The following is a 21,632-nucleotide window of genomic DNA, read 5'->3' on the forward strand; positions in this document are numbered from 1 at the left end:
CCCTCCGGCCTTCGACCTCCTGGCTCAGCGGGCTTTGGGACACCTCGGTGACAAGCTTGATCTGAGCCAAAAGGCCGAGAAGCGATAACCCACAAATGGAACCCTGCAACCGCCGGGCCCCCGGGGGTCTCGACAGACCTCAGCGGGTGGGTTGGCAAGAGCCGGCTCCTCCAATCCCACCCACCCACCATTTCCCCGGCTATTGACAGGCAGGCAGGTGTTTTTTGTAAAAAGTCGCTAATGCGTCTTTAAGTCACTATCCTGGCTCATCTATGTCAATTTCTCTTGAAACAAGATACCGGGCTCTGCAAGAAGCAAAGCCACTCCAAAAATACGTTGAGCTCGTAAGTGTTCCTCTCCACGGAAGTCTTTAGTAAAAGGCGAAAGGCTTGTGCGTAATGAAGAGAAACCAGAGTCATATGGAAGTCAGAGGTCGGGGGCCCGAGACACACTCTGTGCACTGTAGGCCGGGTTCCCGCGGGTGCTCCCGGAACCCACTCAAGTTTTCGAGGGCTGTGGATAAAAAGAAGGTCACAGACACAGAGGCACAGCGACAGAGAGAGACAGAGACAGAGACAGAGACAGAGAGACACACACACACACACACACTATCCTGGCCCAATTTTTTTATTTAATTTTATAAAGTAAAATGGCAGGAAACGGGGGACCCCATTGAAGGGCGCTTCGCCCCTTTTTTCAGTTTGAATGTTTCTTTCCTTTTCTTCTGCTAGCTAGCTAAGCTAAGCTAAGCTAAGCTAAGCTAGCTGTTTACATAGCTTTGTGAATGAGTATTTTTCCTTGACAACGGGAGAAAAGTGTTGCACCGTTCCCGGAGGTACTACAATACCGGGTCGATGCGTGGAGCGGACGGAGCAAGCCCCATTTCCGACTCCCTGTTCGAAAAATCCATTTAATATGTAGTCCCCCGATGGGGGACGTATCAGATATTAAACTGATAAGAACAGATTTTTTTTACACAAAAAATAATTTATTTACATTCAATACCATTCATACTTTTACAAAAATCATAATTCTAATTCTCATTCATTCATAATTCAATTTATTTACAAAATACAACAAAACAAAAACCAACCTCAGGGGAGCATCGTCCCTCCCCGTCATACCTAACCAATACCTAACCCTTCCCTATCTTCCCTTCCCTAATCTATCCCCTTACAAAACCTCACTCTAACACTCCCAGCCCTAATCCCCCCTTCCACCTCTCCCGTGCCGCATGCTGCCCCCACTTTATCTCCTCCCTCTTCATCCTCCCCCTCACATCACCTTCCACCCTCCTCACTATCCCTTCCACCCCCCAATCTCTCCCTGTCTTAACTAAATTCTGCCTGGCTTCCCACAGCCCCCTTTTAAAGAGACTCATGAGAAACCAGAGCAGAAACCTGTCCCTTTCTGTTCGCCTCGCTCTAACCTAGCCCAAGTCAGCAAAAAGTCGCTCCTAACCATACCTAGCAACACCCGTGCCCTAGCCCAGACTAGTCCGGCAAAGGCACAGTCCCAGAAGGCATGGCGCACAGTCTCCTCCCTGCCACAAGCAGATCTTGGACAGGTGGAGGATCGCGACAAACTATGCCGGTACATAATGGCACGTACCGGCAAGCACTTATGGAGGCTCAACCAATTCAGGTCCTTGAGCCTGTTGTCCAGGCCCCGTGCCTGCACTCCCTCCCAGACTACTGACGAGATGCCCGCTACAGGCGCAGGACTCCCTGCCTGCCTGACCTCCTCGTACAGGTGCCTGTGATCTAAACCTACTCGGGCAACTTCAACCTCGGGGTGCGCACGCAGCCACTTGGCCGCATGGCCAAAGTGCCACGGCAGCTGTTCCGCCCGAGGACCCGCGTTAGACCACACCATTACGCTTCTCGCCTGATACGAGAAGAACACCCGCAGGAGGTAACCGGACGGGTGTATAACCGGACGAGCAAGCTCCGTCAACAGGAAAGAAACAAAAATGGCGTCCAGCTTGAGGGGGAGATGTGGTACCCCCCTACCTCCCTCCCCGATGGGACAGAGCATGCGCGCCCTGGCGACCCACTCGTACCTGCCACCCCACATGAACTGAAACACGAGCCTCACTAGATACCTTCTCAGACAAGCCGGCAATGGGTAGATGTACGCCAAGTACAAAAGAGATGGCAATACATCCACCTTTAGGACCAGGACCTTACCTATAAAAGACAAAGACCTAGCCTTCCACATTGCTAGCTTCCTCTGAACAACTGCGATACCCATGTTCCAGTTCAGCGTCGCTGAGCCGGAGGTCTCAAAATGGACCCCGAGAATCCTCAGGGCCCCCTCACAGAGAGAACCCCCCGGGCACATCCGTCCTACCGCGCCATCTTCCGAAAAACTTAACGGAAGACTTTGCATGATTCAGAACCGCCCCCGACGCTCGGGTGAAATCCCCAATGATGGCAAGGGACCTTGTCAAGCACGAGTCCTTGCATAGCAGCAAGGAAGTGTCGTCGGCGTACTGCGTCATCTTAACACGCAGCCCACCGCTTCCAGGGATCAACAAACCCTCCACCCCTGTGTCTGCCCTAATGGCAGCCCCCAGAGGCTCCATGTACAGAACGAAGAGGAGAGCCGAGAGTGGGCATCCCTGCCTGACCCCAGACGAGAGGTCAAAAACGTCACCTAAGTGACTATTTACACTTACTCGGCACCCCGCTCCGACATATAATGCACGGATCCATCCTATGTACTTCTCCCCAAATCCTAATCTACTTAACACCCTGAATAGAAAAGATCTATTCACGCGATCAAAGGCTTTCGCCTGATCTAGCGCTGCTACCATTAAAGGCAGCCCTCTATCTTCAACCCAGGCGATGGAGTCCCTGATCAGCTGTAGGTTCCATCGAATAGAGCGGCCCTCAACCCCACACGTCTGATCCTCATGAACGACGTAGGGAAGGGCTGTGCGCAACCGATCCGCTAAGACCTTTGCAAGTAGCTTGTAATCTACGCACAGCATGGTCAACGGCCGCCAGTTGCCAAGGTCAGTTGCTTCCCCCTTCTTATAAAGAAGTGACAGCACACCAACAGCCATTGAACCCCCCGGGACCCCCGTCTCAAGGATGGCCTTCAAGACTTCGAGGACCACTGGTCCAAGTATACCCCAAAACTTGAGGTAAAACTCAGCCGGCAGTCCATCCATCCCAGGCACCTTCCCTTTTCCCATCCTCCTAAGAGCGCTCTCAACCTCTTCTAGTGAGATCTGGGCCTCCATCACGTCTCTAATGTCCTCCGGCAACCGCCGGGACAAGTGTTCTAAAAACAAATTTCCCTGCTCTACATCTATTTCCCTTGCCTTAAATAAACTTCGGAAATGATCAGTTGCCACCCTGACCATTTCCTCTGGTTTACTTACTATACTACCGTTTTCTTCCCTAACGCCATGCATTACCTTCCTACTCTGCCTGGCCCTAACCGACTTAAAGAACATAGCGGAACAAGTCTCATTATGTTCTAGAAAGCCACTATGCGCACCCTCCAGGAAAGCTCAAGCCTTCTGCTCCTGCAGCTCCCTGAGCTGCGCCTTTAGGGCTGCGAATCTCTCCCAGTCAATTGACCCGCCGAGGTTGCCTGCCTCGTACTCAAGTTCAACTAACCTTTGGATACGATCCACGTCCCTCCTTTCCTCCCTTTTTTTCCTTTTACAATATCCTATTATAAAAGCCCTTATTCTCACCTTCACTAAATCCCACCACTCTAACACCCCCTCGCACATAGACCGGAGGCCGTCAAGCCTTCGAAAGAAACAAAAAAATGCGTCAACGAAAGCCTGCTCCTCCAGTATACCCCGATCTAACTTCCAGTACCCCCTACCGAAGAGGCAGACTGGCGACCCCACCTGCAGGAACACCCCGTCGTGATCCGTGAAGAACACAGGCAACAGGCGCCCAGACAACTGACCCAAAGACCTGGATAGAAAAATATAGTCGAGCCTCCGCGCAACCCCCCTGGAGTTGCGCCATGTAGGACCGACCATTGCCGGAGTAGTATGCAGGCCACCATCAACCAGACCATGGCAAGCCATTAGCCCGGTGATTGCGCCTGCACTACTATCACCACCTACCCCTAAATCTATATTAAAGTCCCCTCCTATCACCAAGTGCCTATTTGTGACACACAGGGGCGCCAGACAGTCCACCATCTCCCTTCTGTCTGCCGCCACCTGTGGCCCATATACCCCAATTAACCTATACCTAGCTTCTCTATACACTACATCTATCCCCAATACTCTACCCTGCATTATTACAAAAGTGCTCTCTACCTTAACTTCTCTATTACCGCACAATATTCCTACTCCTGTTGAGTGCACCCCTCCTATGCCCCAAAAAGATTCCCCCTTATCCCACTCCCTCCTAAACCTACGTACATCCCCACCATCCCTCAGGTGAACCTCCTGTAAAAAACAAAAATCAAACCCCACACCCTCTAAGAAATTAAACACCACCCTCCTTTTAAATACATCCCTCAACCCCCTGACATTTAAACTAAACAATTTAACTGAAAAATTCATTTAATTTTTACAAACAAACCCTCAACAAATAAACCCCAAAAACCAAAGAAAAAACAGGAGACTCACCCGATGCTCCCCTGGTCCATCTCCACCGGCGGGGACGTCCTCTCCTCTTCTGACGTCCCCCCGTCCTCCTCCATTCCTTGAACCCAGGATGCAGGCAGTGTGTTAGGCCGAGTGTCCTGCATCCTGGGTTCCCCACCCCCACCCTCCAAACCCCCCTCCCTGTCTGCCTCGGGGCCATATGTAGGGGACCCCAAATCCTCACACAGGAGTTGGGATCCCTCTAGCATACAGCCCTCTGACCCCCCACTGGAGTCATCCTCCCTTAAAATGTGAGGGGCTGAGGCAAACAGTGAGGCCAATGACCCCCCCCCCCCCCCGCCGATCTCTTAGCCCCCCCTCCCCCTCCCCACCCCCCCTCCCCCTCACTTCCTGCCAAACTCCCCCTCTTCTTTCCTTTCTTCTTTGGTGAAGGAGGTAGCGGGGAGACACAACGTCCCTTCCCCGCTAACTCCTCCACCAATTCCCTCGTCTCGTCTTCTAGGAAGTCTGGCAGGCAGTCCCCCCACTCCCTCCCTACACCTCCCCCTCCCACCCCCTCCCCTAGCACCACCACCCCTCCCTCCTTTCCCATCACTGTCACCGTTCCCTCTTTTACTCCTTCTATCACCACTATCCCACTCTTCCTCTTCTCTGTTCCTTCCCGTCCGTCTTCCTTCTTTTTCTTCTCCCCGACTCTTTCTTCTCAGCTCTTCCTTCTTTCCATCTTCTTTTCCCCTGTGCCATCCGTACAATCCGCACGCGTCCTTTCCTTCCTCCCCCCATCCCCCGTTCCCCCCCCAGCTGCAGACACGTATGACCTGTGACGAGCCGGGCAAAATCGCCACAGGTGTGCTGACGAGCCACACCCGTGGCAAGCCTTGGGCTCGTCACACTCCTTGGCCTCGTGCTCTCCTGATCCACAGAATCTACATTTCTTGGTGTTGCACGAGGCCAGGATATGACCGTAGGCCATACAACGCCTGCAAAAAGGAGGCTGACGGGCATAATATAATGTTCTCCTGTCAGCCCCCAGGGAGAACATTGCCGGAGGATGGAGGTAGCCACCAACACCATTCGGGTCCTCCCTGAGAAGCACCTGGAACCCTCTCCGTCCGTTCCAGAATCCCAGGGAGTCCCTGAGGAGCCTTACTGAGGATACGTTGTCCACATATCTCCCCAGAAAGGCCCTCACCTCCTCATCCTTGACGTGCGGATTGTACATTGTTACGGTGACCACCCTGAAATTGTTCCTTGCCAGGCTGGTCACCGTGAAATGACACAGGGGACCTTCTTTTCTTCCTTCCTTTGCCCTCTTCATCACTCCATGTCCTTCTTCCGATTGAAAAGTCACATCAAATGCCTTCTCGTTAGGGTTCCCTTGCAGGCACATGACATCTTTCACTTTTAGGCCTAGGAACCCCATCAGAACATTTCTTCCAAATGTCTCCCTCCCCCATTCTTCCAACTCCTTGCCTGTCCAGGCAAACCTCACAGTGTTCACTAAACCAATCCCTGGTACCGACTTGCTGTGTCTTTGCTGCTCCATGTTTCAAACACGAAAAAAGCTCTCTTCCAAAAAAAGAAGCCTAAATCCAAAGAAAGAAATTCAGAAAAACGAAAAAACCAAATTTTGGCGGGAAAAACCAGCACCTTTTCCCTCTCCTATCTATCCTACCTTCGACCTTTTGGCTCAGCGGGCTTTGGGGCACCTCAGTACCAAGCTTGATCTGAGCCAAAAGGCCGAGAAGCGATAACCCACAAATGGAACCCTGCAACCGCCGGGCCCCCGGGGGTCTCGGCAGACCTCAGCGGGTGGGTTGGCAAGAGCCGGCTCCTCCAATCCCAGCCACCCACCGTTTCCCCGGCTACAGACAGACAGACAGACAGACAGACAGAGACAGACAGACAGGTGTTTTTTGTAAAAAGTCGCTAATGCGTCTTTAAGTCACTATCCTGGCTCATCTATGTCAATTTCTCTTGAAACAAGATACCGGGCTCTGCAAGAAGCAAAGCCACTCCAAAAATACATTGAACTCATAAGTGTTCCTCTCCACGGAAGTCTTTAGTAAAAGGCGAAAGGCTTGTGCGTAATGAAGAGAAACCAGAGTCATATGGAAGTCAGAGGTCGGGGCCCGAGACTCTGTGCACTGTAGGCCGGGTCCCCGCGGGTGCTCCCGGAACCCACTCTTCCAAGTTTGAGGGCTGTGGATGAAAAGAAGGTCACAGACACAGAGACACAGAGAGAGAGAGACACAGACAGAGAGACACAGACAGAGAGACACAGACAGAGAGACACACACACACACACTTCCTTGTCCCCCCAACCCTTCACACCCCTCCCCCTTCCGCCTCTCCTTCTGGTTCCATCTCCACAACCTCCTCCGCCTCCTTCCTCTCCACTGTTGTCTCCTCACTCTCCCCCATCACCGTCGCCTTCTTCTTCTTCTTCTTCTTCTTCTTCTTCTTCTTCCTCTCCTTCCATCCCGGCCACCTCTCCTTCAGACCCGACCAACTCTCCTTCCATCCTGACCACCTCTCCTTCCTTCCCAGCCACCTCTCCTTCTGTCCCGATCCTCACCTCCGCCTCCTCTTCCTCTCTCCCAGACTCCTTCGGCGCAGTCCTTCCACCTCCGCCACCTCCTTCCTCCCGTTCTTTCCTTCCTCCATCCCCCGCTCTCGCTCCCCCCCTTGCTGCAGACGCGTATGACCCCTTCCGAGCCTGGCAGTCCCGCCACAGGTGTGCTACCGAACCACACCCGTGACATGCCTTCGGCTCGGCGCAATCCCTCGCCTCGTGCTCACTCGATCCACAGTATCTGCACCTCCTTGTGCTGCACGAGGCGAGTGCGTGGCCGTAGGCCATACATCGCCTGCAGAAAGGAGGCTGACGGGCATAATGTAGCGTCCCCCTGTCAGCCCCCAGGGAGAACAGCGCCGGAGGATGGAGGTAACCCTCCAACCCCTTTGGGTCTTCCCTGAGGAGTGCCTGGAAACACCTCTTTCCTGTCCAAAACCCCAGAGAGTCCTTGAGGAGCCTTCCTGAGGAGATACTGTCCATATACCTCCCCAGGAATGTCCTCACCTCTTCTTCCTTCACGTGTGGGTTGTACATCGTGACCGTCACGACTCTAAAATTTGTCCTTGCCAAGCTTGTCACTGCATAGTGAGACATAGGTCTTTCCTTCTCCAAATCCTTCACCTTCCGCATCGTCTCCTCATGTTGCTTCTCCGTGTAGAACGTGACATCATATGCTCCCTCTAATGGATTCTCCTGGAGGCATAAGACATCAGTTACTCCAAGCTTGAGCAACCCCATCAGGATAGTTCTCCCAAATGTTTCCCTCCCGAATTTCTCCACTTCCTTTTCCTTCCACGCAAATCTTGTCGTGTTGGCCAATCCGACCGCCGGAACCGACCTGTTCTCCATGTTCTCCACCAAAAAAGCTCTCTTCAAAAATGAAGAAACTCGATACCAAAACAACAAACTTTCCTCCCTCCGGTCTTCCTTCGACCTTCTGGCTCAGCGGGCTTTGGGGCACCTCGGTACCAAGCTTGATCTGAGCCAAAAGGCCGAGAAGCGATAACCCACAAATGGAACCCTGCAACCGCCGGGCCCCCGGGGGTCTCGGCAGACCTCAGCGGGTGGGTTGGCAAGAGCCGGCTCCTCCAATCCCAGCCACCCACCGTTTCCCCGGCGACAGACAGACAGACAGACAGACAGACAGGCAGGTGTTTTTTGTAAAAAGTCGCTAATGCGTCTTTAAGTCACTATCCTGGCTCATCTATGTCAATTTCTCTTGAAACAAGATACCGGGCTCTGCAAGAAGCAAAGCCACTCCAAAAATACATTGAACTCATAAGTGTTCCTCTCCACGGAAGTCTTTAGTAAAAGGCGAAAGGCTTGTGCGTAATGAAGAGAAACCAGAGTCATATGGAAGTCAGAGGTCGGGGCCCGAGACACACTCTGTGCACTGTAGGCCGGGTCCCCGCGGGTGCTCCCGGAACCCACTCTTCCAAGTTTGAGGGCTGTGGATGAAAAGAAGGTCACAGACACAGAGACACAGAGAGAGAGAGACACAGACAGAGAGACACAGACAGAGAGACACACACACACACACACACAGAGAGAGAGACAGAGAGACAGAGACACACACACACACACACACACAACATCCTGGCCCAATTTTTTTATTTTTATTATTATTATTATTATTATTTTTTTTTACTAAAATGGCGGGAAACGGGGGACCCCATTGAAAGGCGCTTCGCCCTTTTTTCAGTTTGAATGTTTCTTTCCTTCTCTTCTTCTGCTAGCTAGCTAAGCTAAGCTAAGCTAGCTGTTTACATAGCTTTGTGAATGAGTATTTTTCCTTGACAACGGGAGAAAAGTGTTGCACCGTTCCCGGAGGTACTGCAATACCGGGTCGATGCGTGGAGCGGACGGAGCAAGCCCCATTTCCGACTCCCTGTTCGAAAAATCCATTTAATATGTAGTCCCCCTATGGGGGACGTATCAGATATTAAACTGATAAGAACAGATTATTTTTTTTACAAAATATATTTATTTACAGTCAAAAACCAAACGATACACTTCCAAAATTACGTCAACTTAAATATCCAATTCCAACAAAATACAACTAATCATTCCAAACCTAGTAAGCCATAACCAAAATCTAACAAACCAAAAACCAATAACCTACAAACTACCAATATCCACCACCTATATTACAACAAGAACTCACCCAGTGCTCCCTTTCTCTATCCCGACTAACTTTGACCCCACCTCCACTCGTGAATCCCCTACATCACCCCCATCTCCCACCATCCCTCCTCCCCTGAACACAGCAACAGTCCCCGGCACAAGTCCCACACTCAAGTCCATTGCCCCCCCCTCCTCCGGACTCCGAACCGGGGACGTTACATCCCCAAATAAAAAGTCCGGCTCCCCCTCCATCATCCAGTTTCTCGCCATGCCTGGGAGGTCAAGCTCGGCGAGGGGTTTAAAGGAGGATGGAGACGGAGCCCACGAGGGCCCCGCCACCTCCCCATCCCCCCGTTCTGCCCCCCCCCCTTCTTCCCACACCTCCTCCTCACCACCTTCTTTGTCCTCTTGCATGGAGGTGTATTTAGCACCGGTTCCTCATAGTCCAGATCACTTACAGTGCTACCCTTCTCCCTTCCCTTTCCCATTTCCCTCTCTACCAACGCCCTCACCATCCCTCTCAACTCCTCCACCCTTTCCCTCGTCACTTCACTGTCTCCCCAATTCTTCACGCCCCTTCGCCCTTCCGCCTCTCCTTCCGCCTCTCCTTCCGGCTCCATCTCCACAACCTCCTCCGCCTCCTTCCTCTCCACTGTTGTCTCCTCACTCTCCCCCATCACCGTCGCCTTCTTCTTCTTCTTCTTCTTCTTGTAGCTTTCTACCTCCTCTCCTTCCATCCCGGCCACCTCTCCTTCAGACCCGACCAACTCTCCTTCCGTCCTGACCACCTCTCCTTCCTTCCCGGCCACCTCTCCTTCTGTCCCGATCCTCACCTCCGCCTCCTCTTCCTCTCTCCCAGACTCCTTCGGCGCAGTCCTTCCACCTCCGCCACCTCCTTCCTCCCGTTCTTTCCTTCCTCCATCCCCCGCTCTCGCTCCCACCCTAGCTACCGAACCACACCCGTGACATGCCTTCGGCTTGGCGCAATCCCTCGCCTCGTGCTCACTCGATCCACAGTATCTGCACCTCCTTGTGCTGCACGAGGCGAGTGCGTGGCCGTAGGCCATACATCGCCTGCAGAAAGGAGGCTGACGGGCATAATGTAGCGTCCCCCTGTCAGCCCCCAGGGAGAACAGCGCCGGAGGATGGAGGTAACCCTCCAACCCCTTTGGGTCTTCCCTGAGGAGTGCCTGGAAACACCTCTTTCCTGTCCAAAACCCCAGAGAGTCCTTGAGGAGCCTTCCTGAGGAGATACTGTCCATATACCTCCCCAGGAATGTCCTCACCTCTTCTTCCTTCACGTGTGGGTTGTACATCGTGACCGTCACGACTCTAAAATTTGTCCTTGCCAAGCTTGTCACTGCATAGTGAGACATAGGTCTTTCCTTCTCCAAATCCTTCACCTTCCGCATCGTCTCCTCATGTTGCTTCTCCGTGTAGAACGTGACATCATATGCTCCCTCTAATGGATTCTCCTGGAGGCATAAGACATCAGTTACTCCAAGCTTGAGCAACCCCATCAGGATAGTTCTCCCAAATGTTTCCCTCCCGAATTTCTCCACTTCCTTTTCCTTCCACGCAAATCTTGTCGTGTTGGCCAATCCGACCGCCGGAACCGACCTGTTCTCCATGTTCTCCACCAAAAAAGCTCTCTTCAAAAATGAAGAAACTCGATACCAAAACAACAAACTTTCCTCCCTCCGGTCTTCCTTCGACCTTCTGGCTCAGCGGGCTTTGGGGCACCTCGGTACCAAGCTTGATCTGAGCCAAAAGGCAGAGAAGCGATAACCCACAAATGGAACTCTGCAACCGCCGGGCCCCCGGGGGTCTCGGCAGACCTCAGCGGGTGGGTTGGCAAGAGCCGGCTCCTCCAATCCCAGCCACCCACCGTTTCCCGTTTATTTTTTTTATTTTTTTTGGGAAAAAAATAATTTATTACGTTCCATACCATTCATTCTTTACAAAAACATAATTGTCATTCAAACTCTAACAATGGTATATTTTTTCAAAAACAAACCCAAAACAAAAACCTCAGGGGAGCATCATCCCTCCCCGTCATCCTACAAACTACCTTTCCCTATCTCTCCGTCATAATCTATCCCCTTACAAACCTAAATCACATCTAAATCACACCCAGCCCTAAACCCCCCTTCCACCTCTCCCGGGCAGCATGCTGCCCCCACTTCCTCTCCTCCCTCTTCATCCTCCCTCTCAAATCTCCTTCCACCCTCCTCACTATTCCTTCCACCCCCCTATCTCTCCCTGTCTTGACAAAGTTCTGCCTGGCTTCCCAAAGCCCCTGTTTAAAGAGACTTATGAGAAGCCAGAGCAGAAACCTATCCCTATCTGTACCTCTCGCTCTCCCTACACCTCTCTCTAACCTTGCCCATGTCAACACAAAATCACCTCTTACCAATCCCAACAACACCCGTGCCCTAGCCCATACTACTCCGGCAAAGGCACAGTCCCAAAAGGCATGACGCACAGTCTCCTCCCTGCCACAAGTGGATCTTGGACAGGTGGGGGATCGCGCCAAGCTATGCCGGTACATGATGGAACGTACCGGCAAGCACTTGTGGAGGCTCAACCAATTCAGGTCCTTGAGCCTGTTGTCCAGGCCACGCGCCTGCACTCCCTCCCAGACCCCTGCCGAGATGCCCGCTACAGGCGCCGGACTCCCTGCCTGTCTGACCTCCTCGTACAGGTGCCTGTGATCTAAACCTACTCGGGCAACTTCAACCTCGGGGTGCGCACGCAGCCACTTGGCCGCATGACCAAAGTGCCACGGCAGCTGTTCTGCCCGAGGACCCGTGTTAGACCACACCATTACGCTTCTCGCCTGATACGAGAAGAACACCCGCAGGAGGTAGCCGGACGGGTGTATCACTGGATGAGCAAGCTCCGTCAACAAGAACGAAACAAAAATTGCATCCAGCTTGAGGGGGAAATGTGGTATCCCCCTACCTCCCTCCCCGATGGGACAGAGCATGCGAGCCCTGGCGACCCACTCGTACCTGCCACCGCACATGAACTGAAACACGAGCCTCACTAGAGGCCTCCTCAGACAAGCAGGCAATGGGTAGATGTACGCCAAGTACAAAAGAGATGGCAATACATCCACCTTTAGGACAAGGACCTTGCCCATAAAAGACAAAGACCTAGCCTTCCACATTGCCAGCCTCTTCTGTACCACTGCGATACCCATGTTCCAGTTCAGCGTCGCTGAGCCGGAGGTCTCAAAATGGACCCCGAGAATCCTCAGGGCCCCCTCACAGAGAGATAACCCCCCGGGCACATCCGTCCTGCCGCGCCATCTTCCGAAAAACTTTACGGAAGACTTTGCGTGGTTCAGAACCGCTCCCGACGCTCGGGTGAAGTCCCCAATAATGGCAAGGGACCTTGTCAGGCACGAGTCCTTGCAAAGCAGCAAGGAAGTGTCATCGGCGTACTGCGTCAACTTGACGCGCATACCACCGCTTCCAGGGATCAACAAGCCCTCCACCCCTGTGTCTGCCCTAATGGCAGCCCCCAGAGGCTCCATGTACAGAACGAAGAGGAGAGCCGAGAGCGGGCACCCCTGCCTGACCCCTGACGAGAGGTCAAAAACGTCACCCATGTGGCCGTTTACGCTAACCCGGCACCCTGCTCCGACATATAAAGTACGGATCCATCCTATAAACTTCTTCCCAAATCCTAACCTATCTAACACCCTGTAAAGAAAGGATCTATTCACGCGATCAAAGGCTTTCGCCTGATCTAGCGCTGCTACCATTAAAGGCAGCCCTCTATCTTCTACCCAAGCGATGGAGTCCCTGACCAACTGCAGGTTCCACCTGATAGAGCGACCCTCTACCCCGCACGTCTGATCCTCATGGACGACGTAGGGAAGGGCTGTGCGCAACCGATCCGCTAGGACCTTTGCAAGCAACTTGTAGTCTACACACAGCATGGTCAACGGCCGCCAGTTGCCAAGGTCTGTGGCGTCCCCCTTCTTGTAAAGAAGTGACAGCACACCGACGGCCATTGAACCCCCCGGGACCCCCGTCTCAAGGATGGCCATCAAGACTTCGAGGACCACCGGTCCGAGTATCCCCCAAAACTTGAGGTAAAACTCGGCCGGCAGCCCATCCATCCCAGGTACCTTCCCTTTTCCCATCCTCCTGAGGGCGCTCTCAACCTCTTCAAGGGAAATCTGAGCCTCCATCGCTTCTCTAATGTCCTCCGGCAATCGCCGGGACAAGTGTTCTAAAAACACACTTCCCTGCTCTACATCTACATCCCTCTCCTTAAAGAAACCTCGGAAATGGTCAGTGGTCACTCTGACCATCTCCTCCGGTTCTTTAGCTACACTACCATTTTCTTCCCTAACGCCATGCATTACCTTCCTACTCTGTCTGGCCCTAACCGACTTAAAGAACATAGCGGAACAAGTCTCATTATGTTCTAAAAAGCCACTATGCGCACGCTCCAGGAAAGCTCGAGCATTCCGCTCCTGCAGCTCCCTTAGCTGCGCCTTCAGGGCAGTGGATCTCTCCCAGTCGACCGACCCACCGAGGTTGCCTGCCTCGTACTCGAGCTCGAGCAACCTTTGGATATGATCCAACTCCCTTCTTTCCTCCCTTTTTCTCCTCTTACAATATCCTATAATAAAGACCCTAATCCTTACCTTGACTAAGTCCCACCACTCTAACACCCCCTCGCACATGGACCGGAGGCCATCAAGCCTCTGAAAGAAACCAAAAAAGGCGTCAACGAAAGCCTGCTCCTCCAGCACATCCCGATCTAACTTCCAGTACCCCCTACCGAAGAGGCAGACTGGCGACCCCACCTGCAGGAACACCCCGTCGTGGTCCGAAAAGAACACAGGCAACAGGCGCCCAGACAACTGACCCAAAGACCTGGATACAAAAATGTAGTCGAGCCTCCGCGCAACCCCCCTGGAGTTGCGCCATGTAGGACCGGCCATTGTCGGAGTAGTGTGCAGGCCGCCATCAACCAGACCATGGCAAGCCATTAGCCCGGTGATAGCGCCTGCACTGCTATCCCCCCCATCCCTAAATCTATATTGAAATCCCCTCCTATCACCAAGTGCCTATTTGTAACACACAGGGGCGTCAGACAGTCCACCATCTCCCTCCTGTCTGCCGCCACCTGTGGTCCATACACCACCACTAACCTATACCTACTATCCCTAAAAGTGACATCTACCCCCAAAACCCTCCCCTGCATTACTACAAAAGTGCCCTCTACTTTCATCTCCCTATTACCAAACAAAATCCCTACTCCCGTTGAATGAACCCCACCTATTCCCCAAACTGATTCCCCCTTATCCCACTCCCTCTTAAACCTCACAACATCCCCTCCATCCCTCAGGTGAACCTCCTGTAAAAAACAAACATCAAAACCCACTCCTTCCAAAAAACAAAAACCGCCCTCCTTTTAACAAAATCCCTTAATCCCCTTACATTTAAACTAAACAATTTAACAGAAATATTCATTATTAATTAAATATATCCCCCTCTAAATAACTTAAAACCTCCCTTCTTTTAACCCTATCCCTCAACTCCCTTACATTTATACTAACAAAGGTAAATTTATCCATAATGAAAACATCAAAATACAAACACTAATAACAAAAAACAATACAGGAGGCTCACCCGACGCTCCCCTGCTCCATCTCGTCCGACAGGGATGCAAAAATGCTCCCCTCGTCTGAAGAATACAGGTCCTCTAGAGATGTGGCCCCCTGCTCGCACCCCACTAGAGACATCCTGTTTCCCCCCTCCTCTATGACCCCCATTTCATCTACCCATGAAGCTGGGAAAGGGTTAGGGTTGGGGGCGGAGGTTTCCGGCTCCCCTGAAACACCCTGCGACCCTCCATCCTCCGCAGGCAGAGAGAGCGGAGGTTGTCATGTCCATCTCCACTAAGGGTAAGGGGACAGATGAGGACTGGGGGTTCACGGCAGACAGACAGGCAGGCAGGCAGGCAGGCAGGCAGGTGTTTTTTGTAAAAAGTCGCTAATGCGTCTTTAAGTCACTATCCTGGCTCATCTATGTCAATTTCTCTTGAAACAAGATACCGGGCTCTGCAAGAAGCAAAGCCACTCCAAAAATACATTGAACTCATAAGTGTTCCTCTCCACGGAAGTCTTTAGTAAAAGGCGAAAGGCTTGTGCGTAATGAAGAGAAACCAGAGTCATATGGAAGTCAGAGGTCGGGGGCCCGAGACACACTCTGTGCACTGTAGGCCGGGTCCCCGCGGGTGCTCCCGGAACCCACTCTTCCAAGTTTGAGGGCTGTGGATGAAAAGAAGGTCACAGACACAGAGACACAGAGAGAGAGAGACACAGACAGAGAGACACACACACACACACAGAGAGAGAGACACACACACAATGACACACACACACACACAATCCTGGCCCAATTGTTGTTTTTTTAAAGTAAAATGGCGGGAAACGGGGGAACCCATTGAAAGGCGCTTCGCCCTTTTTTCAGTTTGAATGTTTCTTTCCTTCTCTTCTTCTGCTAGCTAGCTAGCTAGCTGTTTACATAGCTTTGTGAATGAGTATTTTTCCTTGACAACGGGGAGAAAAGTGTTGCACCGTTCCCGGAGGTACTGCAATACCGGGTCGATGCGTGGAGCGGACGGAGCAAGCCCCATTTCCGACTCCCTGTTCGAAAAATCCATTTAATATGTAGTCCCTCTATGGGGGACGTATCAAAAACCTATCCCTATCTGTACCTCTCGCTCTCCCTACACCTCTCTCTAACCTTGCCCATGTCAACACAAAATCACCTCTTACCAATCCCAACAACACCCGTGCCCTAGCCCAGACTAGTCCGGCAAAGGTACAGTCCCAGAAGGCATGGCGCACAGTCTCCTCCCTGCCACAAGCAGATCTTGGACAGGTGGAGGATCGCGACAAACTATGCCGGTACATAATGGCACGTACCGGCAAGCACTTATGGAGGCTCAACCAATTCAGGTCCTTGAGCCTGTTGTCCAGGCCCCGCGCCTGCACTCCCTCCCAGACCACTGACGAGATGCCCGCTACAGGCGCAGGACTCCCTGCCTGCCTGACCTCCTCGTACAGGTGCCTGTGATCTAAACCTACTCGGGCAACTTCAACCTCGGGGTGCGCACGCAGCCACTTGGCCGCATGGCCAAAGTGCCACGGCAGCTGTTCCGCCCGAGGACCCGCGTTAGACCACACCATTACGCTTCTCGCCTGATACGAGAAGAACACCCGCAGGAGGTAACCGGACGGGTGTATAACTGGCTGAGCAAGCTCCGTCAACAAAAAAGAAACAAAAATTGCGTCCAGCTTGAGGGGGAGATGTGGTACCCCCCTACCTCCCTCCCCGATGGGACAGAGCATGCGCGCCCTGGCGACCCACTCGTACCTGCCACCCCACATGAACTGAAACACAAGCCTCACTAGATACCTTCTCAGACAAGCCGGCAATGGGTAGATGTACGCCAAGTACAAAAGAGATGGCAATACATCCACCTTTAAGACAGGGACCTTACCTATAAAAGACAAAGACCTAGCCTTCCACATTGCTAGCTTCTTCTGAACAACTGCGATACCCATGTTCCAGTTCAGCGTCGCTGAGCCGGAGGTCTCAAAATGGACCCCGAGAATCCTCAGGGCCCCCTCACAGAGAGAACCCCCCCGGGCACAGCCGTCCTACCGCGCCATCTTCCGAAAAACTTAACGGAAGACTTTACATGATTCAGAACCGCCCCCGACGCTCGGGTGAAGTCCCCAATGATGGCAAGGGACCTTGTCAAGCACGAGTCCTTGCATAGCAGCAAGGAAGTGTCGTCGGCGTACTGCGTCATCTTAACACGCAGCCCACTGCTTCCAGGGATCAACAAACCCTCCACCCCTGTGTCTGCCCTAATGGCAGCCCCCAGAGGCTCCATGTACAGAACGAAGAGGAGAGCCGAGAGTGGGCATCCCTGCCTGACCCCAGACGAGAGGTCAAAAACGTCACCTAAGTGACTATTTACACTTACTCGGCACCCCGCTCCGACATATAATGCACGGATCCATCCTATGTACTTCTCCCCAAATCCTAATCTACCTAACACCCTGAATAGAAAAGATCTATTCACGCGATCAAAAGCTTTCGCCTGATCTAGCGCTGCTACCATTAAAGGCAGCCCTCTATCTTCAACCCAGGCGATGGAGTCCCTGATCAACTGTAGGTTCCATCGAATAGAGCGGCCCTCAACCCCACACGTCTGATCCTCATGAACGACGTAGGGAAGGGCTGTGCGCAACCGATCCGCTAAGACCTTTGCAAGTAGCTTGTAATCTACGCACAGCATGGTCAACGGCCGCCAGTTGCCAAGGTCAGTTGCTTCCCCCTTCTTATAAAGAAGTGACAGCACACCAACAGCCATTGAACCCCCCGGGACCCCCGTCTCAAGGATGGCCTTCAAGACTTCGAGGACCACTGGTCCAAGTATACCCCAAAACTTGAGGTAAAACTCAGCCGGCAGTCCATCCATCCCAGGCACCTTCCCTTTTCCCATCCTCCTAAGAGCGCTCTCAACCTCTTCTAGTGAGATCTGGGCCTCCATCGCTTCTCTAATGTCCTCCGGCAATCGCCGGGACAAGTGTTCTAAAAACACACTTCCCTGCTCTACATCTGCATCCCTCTCCTTAAAGAAACCTCGGAAATGGTCAGTGGTCACTCTGACCATCTCCTCCGGTTCTTTAGCTACACTACCATTTTCTTCCCTAACGCCATGCATTACCTTCCTACTCTGTCTGGCCCTAACCGACTTAAAGAACATAGCGGAACAAGTCTCATTATGTTCTAGAAAGCCACTATGCGCACGCTCCAGGAAAGCTCGAGCCTTCCGCTCCTGCAGCTCCCTGAGCTGCGCCTTTAGGGCTGCAGATCTCTCCCAGTCAATCGACCCGCCGAGGTTGCCTGCCTCGTACTCAAGTTCAATTAACCTTTTGGATACGATCAACCTCCCTCCTTTCCTCCCTCTTTTTCCTTTTACAATACCCTATTATAAAAGCCCTAATCCTCACCTTAACCAAATCCCACCACTCTAACACCCCCTCGCACATAGACCGGAGGCCGTCAAGCCTTCGAAAGAAACAAAAAAATGCGTCAACGAAAGCCTGCTCCTCCAGTATATCCCGATCTAACTTCCAGTACCCCCTACCGAAGAGGCAGACTGGCGACCCCACCTGCAGGAACACCCCGTCGTGATCCGAGAAGAAAACAGGCAACAGCCGCCCAGACAACTGACCCAAAGACCTGGATAGAAAAACGTAGTCGAGCCTCCGCGCCATGTAGGACCGACCATTACCGGAGTAGTGTGCAGGCCACCATCAACCAGACCATGGCAAGCCATTAGCCCGGTGATGGCTCCTGCACTACTATCACCACCTACCCCTAAATCTATATTAAAATCCCCCCTATCACCAAGTGCCTATTTGTAACACACAGGGGCGCCAGACAGTCCACCATCTCCCTCCTGTCTGCCGCCACCTGTGGCCCATACACCCCAATTAACCTATAACTAGCTTCTCTATACCTAACATCTATCCCCAATACTCTACCCTGCATTATAACAAAAGTGCTCTCTACCTTAACCTCTCTATTCCCACATAAAATCCCTACTCCTGTTGAGTGCACCCCTCCTATGCCCCAAAAAGTTTACCCCTTAATCCACTCCCTCCTAAATCTAGACACATCCCCACCATCCCTCAGGTGAACCTCCTGTAAAAAACAGAAATCAAAACCCACCCCCTCTAAATAACAAAATACCGCCCTCCTTTTAACAAAATCCCTTAACCCTCTAACATTTAAACTAAAAAAAGAAACAGACATATTTATTTAATCATACCTACAACCTAACCCAAAACCCAAAGAAAAAACAGGAGACTCACCCGATGCTCCCCTGGTCCATCTCCACCGGCGGGGACGTCCTCTCCTCTTCTGACGTCCCCCCGTCCTCCTCCATTCCTTGAACCCAGGATGCAGGCAGTGTGTTGGGCCTATTGCCCTGCATCCTGGGTTCCTCCCCACCCTCCAACCCCCCCTCCCTGTCTGCCTCGGGGCTGACTGCTGGGGATCCCAACTCCTCAAACAGGAGTTGAGATCCCTCTAACAAACTGTCCACAGACCCCCCACCGGAGTCATCCTCCACTACTCTGTGAGGGGCTGAGGCAAACAGGGAGGCCAATGAAACCCCCCCCCCCCCGCTGATCTCTTAGCCCCCCCTCCCCCTCCCCCTCCCCACCCCCCCTCCCTCTCACTCCCTGCCCGACTTCCCCTCTTCTTCCCCTTCTTCTTTGGTGAAGGAGGTAGCGGGGAGACACAACGTCCCTTCCCCGCTAACTCCTCCACCAATTCCCTTGTTTCTTCCTCAAGGAAGTCCGGCAAGTCGTCCCCCCACTCCCTCCCTCCACCTCCACCTCCCACCCCCTCCCCCAACACCACCACCCCTCCCTCCTTTCCCATCATTATCACCGTTCCCTCTTCCATTTGCGCCACTGTCCCCTTCTCACTCTTCTTCGCTCCTTTACCTTCTTCTGCCTTCTTTATCTTCTCTCCTTCTGTTTCCTTCTTTCCATCCTCTTGTCTCTTTCTTCTCACCTCCTCCTCTTCCTGTGCCATCTTCTCCCCTGTGCCATCCGTACAATCCGCACGTGTCCTTTCCTTCCTCCCCCCATCCCCCGCTCCCCCCCCGGCTGCAGACGCGTATGACCTGTGACGAGCCGGGCAATCACGCCACAGGTGTACTTTTGATCCACACCCGTGGCATGCCTTGGGCTCGTCACAATCCTTGGCCTCGTGCTCCCCCGATCCACAGAAACGACACTTCATGGTGTTGCACGAGGCCAGGATATGACCATAGGCCATACAACGCCTGCAAAATGGAGGCTGACGGGCATAATAAAGTGTTCCCCTGTCAGCCCCCAGGGAGAACATCGCCGGAGGATGGAGGTAGCCATCCACACTCTTCGGGGACTCCCTGAGTAACGCCTGAAAACCTCTTCTCCCGTTCCAGAAACCCAGGGAGTCCCTGAGGTACCTCGCTGAGGAGACATTGTCCATATACCTCCCCAGAAAGGCCCTCACCTCCTCATCCTTCACGTGCGGATTATACATGTTCACGGTGACCACCCTGAAATTGTTTCTTGCCAGGCTGGTCACCGCGTAATGGCACAGGGGACCTTCTCCTTTCTCTTCCTTAACCTTCTTCATAACTCCATCATGTTGCTCCTCCAAATGAAACGTTACATCAAACCCTTTTTCTATTGGGTTCGTCTGGAGACAGAGAACATCCTTCACCTTTAAGTTGAGGCACCCCAACAGGATACTCCTCCCGAAAGTCTCTCTTCCCCAAGGCTCCTTTTCTTTTTCCCTCCAAGAAAATCTCACTGTATTTGCCAGCCCGATCAAAGGGATCGACCGTTCAGAGGTATTTTGCGCCATCTCCTCACGGATGATGGCGCACCCGCCTCACCTCTTCAAAAAACCAGAAAGAAAATACAAAAAAGACAAAAAAATTATATATCAAAATTTTTAACAACAAAACACACTTACCGCTCTCCTGGTTCGACCTTTTGACTCAGCGGGCTTTGGGGCACCTCAGTGTCAAGCTTGATCTGAGCCAAAAGGCCGAGAAGCGATAACCCACAAATGGAACCCTGCAACGGCCGGGCCCCCGGGGGTCTCGGCAGACCTCAGCGGGTGGGTTGGCAAGAGCCGGCTCCTCCAATCCCAGCCACCCACCGTTTCCCCGGCTACAGACAGGCAGGCAGGCAGGCAGGCAGGCAGGCAGGTGTTTTTTGTAAAAAGTCGCTAATGCGTCTTTAAGTCACTATCCTGGCTCATCTATGTCAATTTCTCTTGAAACAAGATACCGGGCTCTGCAAGAAGCAAAGCCACTCCAAAAATACATTGAACTCATAAGTGTTCCTCTCCACGGAAGTCTTTAGTAAAAGGCGAAAGGCTTGTGCGTAATGAAGAGAAACCAGAGTCATATGGAAGTCGGGGGCCCGAGACACACTCTGTGCACTGTAGGCCGGGTCCCCGCGGGTGCTACCGGAACCCACTCTTCCAAGTTTGAGGGCTGTGGATGAAAAGAAGGTCACAGAGAGAGAGAGAGAGACACAGACAGAGAGACAGAGACACACACACACACACACACACACACACAATCCTGGCCCAATTTTTTTGTGTTGATGAATAGGTATATGAGAAACGAGACCAAGTCGAGACGCTGGACAAGGCGGATACGGTATAGTAAAGGCCGTTTATTCAAGAGTAATGATATCTGGCAATTACGTGC

The 21,632-nt window shown here is 52.6% G+C and overlaps 5 non-coding genes and 3 pseudogenes across 5 annotated transcripts; all 8 read right to left on the reverse strand.

Moving 5' to 3' along the window:
• Window positions 1-301: 301 nt before the first annotated feature.
• LOC116358192 (U5 spliceosomal RNA) lies at window positions 302-418 on the reverse strand. Its single transcript, XR_004206075.1, has one exon. It is a non-coding gene; the product is annotated as a U5 spliceosomal RNA (small nuclear RNA).
• Window positions 419-813: 395 nt separating this feature from the next.
• Window positions 814-988, reverse strand: LOC116358219 (uncharacterized; annotated as a pseudogene).
• Window positions 989-6,584: 5,596 nt separating this feature from the next.
• On the reverse strand, window positions 6,585-6,701 carry LOC116358188 (U5 spliceosomal RNA). Its single transcript, XR_004206071.1, has one exon. It is a non-coding gene; the product is annotated as a U5 spliceosomal RNA (small nuclear RNA).
• A 1,703-nt stretch (window positions 6,702-8,404) lies between these two features.
• On the reverse strand, window positions 8,405-8,521 carry LOC116358189 (U5 spliceosomal RNA). Its single transcript, XR_004206072.1, has one exon. It is a non-coding gene; the product is annotated as a U5 spliceosomal RNA (small nuclear RNA).
• Window positions 8,522-8,977: 456 nt separating this feature from the next.
• LOC116358208 (uncharacterized) lies at window positions 8,978-9,152 on the reverse strand (annotated as a pseudogene).
• A 6,225-nt stretch (window positions 9,153-15,377) lies between these two features.
• Window positions 15,378-15,494, reverse strand: LOC116358190 (U5 spliceosomal RNA). Its single transcript, XR_004206073.1, has one exon. It is a non-coding gene; the product is annotated as a U5 spliceosomal RNA (small nuclear RNA).
• Window positions 15,495-15,889: 395 nt separating this feature from the next.
• On the reverse strand, window positions 15,890-16,017 carry LOC116358176 (uncharacterized; annotated as a pseudogene).
• A 5,189-nt stretch (window positions 16,018-21,206) lies between these two features.
• LOC116358191 (U5 spliceosomal RNA) lies at window positions 21,207-21,323 on the reverse strand. Its single transcript, XR_004206074.1, has one exon. It is a non-coding gene; the product is annotated as a U5 spliceosomal RNA (small nuclear RNA).
• Between the last annotated feature and the right edge of the window lie 309 nt (window positions 21,324-21,632).

This window comes from Oncorhynchus kisutch, linkage group LG28, assembly GCF_002021735.2.
Source record: "Oncorhynchus kisutch isolate 150728-3 linkage group LG28, Okis_V2, whole genome shotgun sequence".
NCBI lineage: Eukaryota > Metazoa > Chordata > Actinopteri > Salmoniformes > Salmonidae > Oncorhynchus > Oncorhynchus kisutch.